Source organism: Anneissia japonica, unplaced genomic scaffold (assembly GCF_011630105.1).
Source record: "Anneissia japonica isolate Jap-2015-1 unplaced genomic scaffold, ASM1163010v1 scaffold1405_len252398_cov171, whole genome shotgun sequence".
NCBI lineage: Eukaryota > Metazoa > Echinodermata > Crinoidea > Comatulida > Comatulidae > Anneissia > Anneissia japonica.
In genome coordinates, this window is record NW_022737956.1 from 99,389 (window position 1) to 105,892 (window position 6,504).

Here is a 6,504-nt window from a genome sequence, read left to right on the forward strand (position 1 = left end):
AGATTGTCTGACCACCACTCTATAGGCCTATGCCTTAGCGACTTCTATACTACATTGCACAGACCTAGGCCTAGGGCCCTATGGCCTAGCCTAGGCCTAGAAACGTTTATTTCAATGATAGATAGGGGCCTAGATGAAAATAATAAGCTCAAAAATGAACATGGGAACACACCAGCAGTACCATTTGAACCAACAACAGCTATTTTTCTCATCCGTTCTTCAGGACTTTGAAGAATTCTACGTCGTCTTGCCTCTCTTCTTTTAGCAGCATCATCCGCCATGATTAATTGTACAGGCCGCTACTGTATTTCAAAAACAAACAGAGAAAGCGCCACCTATAATATGAAATAAACATTGGGCTTACTGTAATCGACTGGTTCATTTCGTTGAGTACGAAGTTTCGTTGAGTATTATTTTCAATCGACTGGTTAATAATAAAATGGTAAAATAGACTTCGTTGACAACGAAAATTAACGTAACCAGTACAAATTATGGTTTCTGGACAAAACGGCAAACTAAACGGCAATGACCAAAACGGCAATGGTCAAAACGGCAATAAACCAAAACGGCAATGATAAGTACCAAAACGGCAACAGACCAAAACGGCAATGTCAACTATCAAAACGGCAAAGGAGAAAATCAATGCCAAGACTGAACCGCCACCGATTTTTTTTATTACATATCCTTGACGAATTATTTCGTTATTTTAAAGGCTTATTTATTTATTATTATTATTATTATTATTATTATTATTATTATTATTATTATTATTATTATTATTATTATTATTATTATTATTATTATTATTATTATTTTATTATTATTATTATTATTATTATTATTATTATTATTATTATTATTATTATTTTTATTATTTTTCTTTCCCATTTTTTACTTTCATGACATAAATTGTTTAGCCTCATATTATCTGTAATTTAAGGCTTTAATTATTTAAATGTTCAATGATTTTATATTGCATATATTATACAGTATATTGTGTTTCCCCCAATCTTTCTTACTGTTGAATTTGTATGTTGTATTGTTGTTATTATTACTATTATTATTATTTCTATTATTATTATTATTATTATTATTATTATTATTATTATTATTATTATTATCATTATTATAATTATTAATTATGTTGTTCTTCTTTCGCGTTTGTTTTACTTCTATGACAATTTAGCCTATTTTTTTACCGTATTTATAGTTGTACACTTCCATGTTTATAATTGGCTTTATGTAGTGCCACATTGGAATTAAGTTTTACTTTTAAAGAAAACTTACATAGACCATCCTTGCATCATCTTTTATTGTAACATCTTTTTGTCCTGCCTTGTGCGATAAAGATGATAAACAGTTTCATTGGACTCAATTCTTGCTTATGTTAACCACATGCTTACCTAAGTCTGCGACGCACCGCCCCCCCCCCCATTTATCACCAAAAAAAAGACAAGTTTGAGATAATTGAATGGATACCCAATTCCATTGAAAGGTTGATTCTATGTCACATCGCGCAATGCATAGCTACAAAGAAAGTTTAAGCGCAGATGCACCAGCATGGAAACTCAGACAACCCCATGCACAGTGACCACGGTACACTGATATGTGTGCACATCTCCATTGACGAATCAGCGCCCCTCAACTGATCATCGAGCCCCCTCTCAGTTCACCTTCGCCCCACCCCCCATCAGCCTCCCATTTCAAGACATCTAGATACGCCACTGATTTACATGGCCAGATGAATGAAAATACTCAATCGATGTGCCACAAAATCGTAACCAGCCTTCAAACTTTTTTTGAAGGGACGCTACCAATAAACAATCAACAAACTACCGGGTTTCTGGGTTAATTTTCAAGGTACTACATGGCCCAACTATTTTTTTACTTAGGGGTTACTTGGTAAAAATCGCACACAAATCATACGACGTCACTGACAACGCCGGGGACAGCAACTCGATTTTGGGAGTGATTTTCCCTATAAAGTTATACTAAATAACTTCTAATGACGAACTATTGTCTTTAGTTGTTTTTGTTGGTCATTCAACTGTCATTGTTTTTATTTTTTCGGTGATATTACCATTCTTAATAATCTATAAAACACCCACATAGCAACGTCACGTCCGATCGATCGGTGGGGACGCCGTAGTGACGCCGGTAGAGTCAATTTTCGTCGGAAGGTATCAGGATGATAAACAGTTTTATTGGACTAAATTCTTGCTTATGTTAACCACATGCTTACCAAGATTATACTGACACTGGTTTCAAATCACGGTCAAGTAGTTAAAAATCAGCTAAATTACCTTATTTTGCGAATTAGCGCCCCTCAACTGATCATCGAGCCCCTCCCACTTCACATTTAATTTCATTTCTTTTTTTAGGCAAGAGCGCCAAGGATATGCCAATAAGTGAACTTAATCATTATCCTATGTGGCATATCCGCAGAGGACAGGGGACTGAATGGACCAATACACCGGGGTAACCCCTACACTTCTCGAAGAATTACTGGGTTCTTTAAAGTACACACGAGACAAATGCGTACACTGGGCCTACGGTTTAAATCCTTATCCGAGAAGACTTGTTCCACCACCGGAACCATTGGCGAGTGAGCCGTTCAAACCAGCGCCGATATTATAGCTGAGGGTTACGGTGCCCTGACTTAACCGCTCGGCCAATCAATCGCCCCCCTCCCCTCCTATCAGCCTCCCATTTCAAGACATCTAGATACGCCACTGACTTAAATGGCCAGATGAATGAAAATACTCAATCGATGTGCTACCAAATCGTAACCAGCCTTAACCATGCCCTCACGATGTCACCGGGGACGCAAATGCCAAAAACTATTTTTGGCTGAGAAGGGAAGCTACTAATAAACAATCAACAAACTACCGGGTTTCTGGTTTGATTTGCACGGTATTATATGGCTCAACTATTTTTTACTTAGGGGTTAATTTGTAAAAATCGCACACAAGTCATACGACGTCACTGACAACGCAGGGGACGGCAACTCGATTTTAAGATTAATTTTCTGAATAAAGTTAAATAACTTCTAATGACGAACTATTGTCTTCAGTTGCCTTTGTTGTCAATTAAACTGTCATTTTATCTATTTTTTCTGTGATATTACCATTCTCAATAATCTATAAAACACCCACATAACAACGTCACGCTAGATCGATCAGTTGGGACGCCATGGTGACGCCGGTAGGGTCAATTTTCGTCGGAAGGTATCAAGATGATAAACAGTTTCATTGGACTAAATTCTTGCTTATGTTAACCACATGCTTACCTAAGATTATACTGACACTGGTTTCAAATTAAATAACTGACAACTTTGGTTTGTATTATATCCGTGTTGACTTCGTCGTCGAACGATGGCAGCAAACCAAAAACAAAATACATCATACAATACCTTGTTATGGCTTGTGTAATTCACTGGACGAGTTCCCATTGATAATTATAAGACAACGTCATAAATACAAGTGCATATACTGTTTTCTTCGTTTTTTAAATTATATTTTTTCCTCTGCAAATTTAGGCGATTGTATAACCGCAATCATTTATGTACAGTATACATTTTTATAACAATAACTATAATGATTAATCTACGCCCTCGACTTAGACTCTCATAGGCCTAGTAGCGTAGTAGTATTTTATTTAGCCATTTTGCCAATCACCATACAGTTAGTGCCGTTTTGGTCTTGCCGTTTTGTTGACTAATTGCCGTTTCGGACGATTGCCGTTCTGGTCTAAAAGTAATAATAATAATAATAATAATAATAATAATAATAATAATAATAATAATAATAATAATAATAATAATAATAATAATAATAATAATAATAATAATAGTAGTGTAGTTTTATATAGCGCACATATCCATCTAATGTAAGATGCTCAGGGCGCTTGATATGTGGACTAGGAACTCGATCAATGACTTTCTTCGCCCCTAAGGGTCCCTTCATGTCTGTGCTACTCGGTAACCCGGTACCAGCAACTCTCGTAGCCGTTTTTTTTTTTTGTTGCCGTTTTGGTCATTGTCGTTTTGACTTTTTTCCGTTTTGGTCTTTTGCCGTTTTGACCTGTTCCCAAAATTATAATATTTACCCACATTGAAGTCAAAACATAATTGTAGGAGGCTAACAGAATTCAAAAACTGGATGAAAACATTTTTTTTTACGAAAAACCCATACTGCCACAATCCGAAGCAGCCTTGATTACGCAGTGTGTATCCCGAAGCAGCCTTGATTACGCAGTGTGTCAGGTCTTTACCAGATTCCTATTCGACTGGTCGTCTTCGTTAAGTAGGATTTTACCACTGCGCAGGTGGGCGTGGTTTAACGAAGAACGACCATTCGAATAACCCATACTGTCACAATCCAAAGCAGCCTTGATTACGCAGTGTGTATCCCGAAGCAGCCTCGATTACGCAGTGTGTATCATAGTAACTATGCAGCCATTTTGTTTTGTCAGATCTTTACTAGATTCCTATTCGACTGGTCGTCTTCGTTAAGTAGGATTTTACCACTGCGCAGGTGGGCGTGGTTTAACGAAGAACGACCAGTCGAATACGGCCAATGTTCATCCAGTTGTTGAATTACAATACAATTATTTTTTTTACTTCAATGTGGGTAAATAGCCTATTATGATTTTTATTTTCTGAAATTTAATCTAAATTATATTAACGCAAAATGTTGCTAAACTGACCAATCGGCCATATTTGTTTCGGTCACGTGCATAACTTACGCTGATTAACGCATTGTGGTTACGTTAATTTTCGTTGTCAACGAAGTCTATTTTACGAACCAGTCGAATGAAAATAATATTCAACGAAAATTCGTACTCAACGAAATGAACCAATCGAATAAGCCTATTTTTTGTTTTTTTCTTAGTTTTCTTTCAATTTACTTAGTTTACTCAACAGCAGCAGAATCCACATTAGTTAGGTATATGGTCGGTTCAAATCACAATTTTTACTTTTAAAAAGTACTCTATGGTTAAAATTGGTTTTCAAATATTTTAAATAATAAAATGGGCCTCATACATAAAATACAATAGGCATACTAATAAAGTATAACATTCATTTTAGGCCTAACGGTTTCTTTTTTAATAAGTGGTATTTTTTAAGTTATGCAATCTTGCATACATTATGCTTTAATTTCATAAAATTTTAATTTTTATTGCGATAGCATTAATTAATAAATATTTTCAGTTTAGTATTAGCATAATCAATATAATTATTGTTCAATTAGATAGTCCATTGCAATAGTAGGCCTATGTCACGTTTGCAAGTAAATGTTTATAATTCATGACTAAATAGATCTAGAGCCGTTTTCTGATCTAACACCTACAACTGGAACTTTGAGTTACTATCTTTAAATACTTTTATTATGGCAATCAATACTGGTGTCACAGGGGGTGGGGCAGTGGCGTATACATAACTTAAGGAAGATGGTTCTGTAGACCAGGCTATAGTTGAGATAAGTGCCACTTAGAGAGGTAGGAATTCTCATATGGTTTCTAGACCAATTTTTTCAATTTTTTTTAAATTTTTTTTTATGGGGAATTAGAATATGTGAGATAAATAGGCTGTGACTTAAAAACTTTCGCGTGAGGGCGCATTTTTTTCAAAAATGGCCGCCAAAATCCAATTAAATACATATATAACAACTTTTGTGACAGAACATCTAAAACTTTAAAGTTGCAGAAATTTTTAACAACATTTTGCCTTTGATTACAGAAGCATGCGATCCAATAAGGATATCTTCGCTGGTGAAAGATGATGTTACCTAATTTTTAATTTTTTTTTTTTTTTTAATTTTTGTATTTGCCAGTGTTTGTGTATAGAATAACCCTCTCTCTAAAATAAGATATACAGTAGCAATGGAACGGTTCATATTTATGCAATGGTTGTAATTCTTTAAAGCATGCAATGCATGCAGGACGACTTTCTAGTCTGCTTTTCTTGGCTGCTACGAAGATCTGGAACTAGTACAAAATCTCTTTCAGTGACAAGGATGCATTCTTGCCGATAGCAACAGTATCCAAGAAGTTAGCCGATCAGTTTGTCGCAATCCAGTTTGCCAAATCCAGTTGCACTGAAATCATGAAATCCCAGTTTGCAGAAACTCAGTTTGCCGAAACTCAGTTTGTTGAAACTCAGTTTTCCGAAACCCAGTCCAAATATTTGTGTTACAACAGTACAGCTTACTGTGCATTTGAAAAATGATGGGCGGTTCAGGAAGGAGCTTCATTTGTGTACAAATTAGAAGGAAAAATATTGGAAGATAACAAAGCTGTAGAAAAACACACTTGAAAGCATGGCTATCAGTTAAAATTAGAAATAAAATAAAATGAAATTAAGGATAAGCATCGTATCCTTCTAAAATACTCCCCCTGCAAACCCTATCAGGATTGTTGTGCCAGGTCCCTGACCACCAAGGCTCTAGTCGGCCCCTTGAGTCAGACCCCCTGTCGACAAATTTCTGGAGCCACAATTGGCAT